This window comes from Odocoileus virginianus, chromosome 4, assembly GCF_023699985.2.
Source record: "Odocoileus virginianus isolate 20LAN1187 ecotype Illinois chromosome 4, Ovbor_1.2, whole genome shotgun sequence".
NCBI lineage: Eukaryota > Metazoa > Chordata > Mammalia > Artiodactyla > Cervidae > Odocoileus > Odocoileus virginianus.
In genome coordinates this window covers 65943114-65944699 of record NC_069677.1, presented here as the reverse complement: position 1 = coordinate 65944699, position 1586 = coordinate 65943114, and the positions used below count along the sequence as shown (strand labels likewise).

The following is a 1586-nucleotide window of genomic DNA, read 5'->3' as shown; positions in this document are numbered from 1 at the left end:
GAGTAGAGACCAATGGGTCTCCAGCCATGTCCTTTTTGTGTTTTTTTTTAGTTTAAATGCATTTTATTTTTAAACAACCTACATGATATGAGTTTTTTCCCTTCAAAAACAGTGCCTCCTCTCCAAATAAATCAACTTTCAAAACAAATGAAGAGCTTAAGATGACATCAGTCTCCTTTGTCTAAGTCCTGGTGTTATGTGGATGAAAAGCAGCAGTCAGCCAGTTATGATCATGGTGAGAGATCCAAAGTCACTGTCAAATTTGTTAACATTTTCCATTTCTAGGCCATTTTTAAAGAAAATCATCTATGGGGTCACAGCATTCTCAGGGTAGTCCATCAGAGCAACCCTGCCATCTGGATCATTTTCACCAATAAAGAACTGATAGTGTTTGAAATCAGCAAGGATGTGCTTGACTTGTTCTGCAGTCCTTGTCATAAAAGGTTTTACTCCTTCTGGTCTCTGTTCTTCAAATTTCCCTTTGACTGACTTCATGTAATCTTTGATGGCCTTCTTGTAGGCTTCCTAGAAGCTGGTTTCCTAGAAGTGATGGCTCATGACAATCATTGACACCAGTGATTACTTACTGTATTTTTGGTTTTGTTGCCCTCTGGGCCTTCAGCAGAGGCATTTCCACCAATGAGTGAGTCATCAATGTTACCCTCTGTCCTACTCACCATCTTCCCCACCCCTCCAGACACAGCCTGTCCGTGACTTCCCAGATCTTGTAGATGTCTGGAAAACATCTTGTCATGGCTGATGAGGTCCTGGTAGATTGTCATGGTAGCAACTGGAGGGACACATCGGTGGTGCTAGCTTAGCAGGAGCACGGAGCTCAGAGCTAGCGCAGCGCTGCTGGAGAAACACTGGAGTGAGATGGGGGGCAGCAGCAGAGTGGGCGGAAAAGTCTTGTCCTTCTTTGATGACCACTGGAGGTACAAACTCAAATGTGTACCAAGCAGGCAAATGACAAAGTTCTTGGCCTCAGAAAACCTTAGCTATGTCTTCAGAGCATGAAAATCAGCTGGGCCCTGCTCTGGTTCCTGCCAACTGGATAGAGCATGCTTCCAGTGTTCAGAGTGAATGGACAAATACACCCAGACAAATATAGAAATTTCTTGAGTACAGAATAGGAGATGAGACAAGTGCATGATTGTCCAACTTTCCAGTTTTGTTTTCAGACCCATTATTGTATCAGTCTAAAGTCGGAAGGGACTTCCCTGGCAGTCCCATATTTAAGACTTGGCCTTCCAATGCCGGGGACTCAGGTTCGATCCTTGTTGGGAAGTTAAGATCCCACATGCCTCCTGGCCACAAAATCCAAAACATTAAAAAAAAAAAAAGAAGAAGATAATGTAAAAAATTCAGTAAAGACTTTGTAAAAGATAAAATGACAAGAAAAGTCACTGTCCACAGTTCAGGCGAAGTGGATATACCATCACAGTTTAAAAGGTAGGAGGCTAAGAAATGACTGAAGTCAGGCAGGCTTAAGGGCATAGACTGTGCCATGCTCCAACATTCTGACCTTCAAGGTCCTGTTCTGGAAGCTGGGCAAACACGAGAATATTTTTAATGGAGGAGCCAGA

General features: G+C 43.1%; 1 pseudogene; it reads right to left on the bottom strand.

Moving 5' to 3' along the window:
- Positions 1-216: 216 nt before the first annotated feature.
- On the bottom strand, positions 217-782 carry LOC110128485 (translationally-controlled tumor protein pseudogene; annotated as a pseudogene).
- Positions 783-1586: the final 804 nt, after the last annotated feature.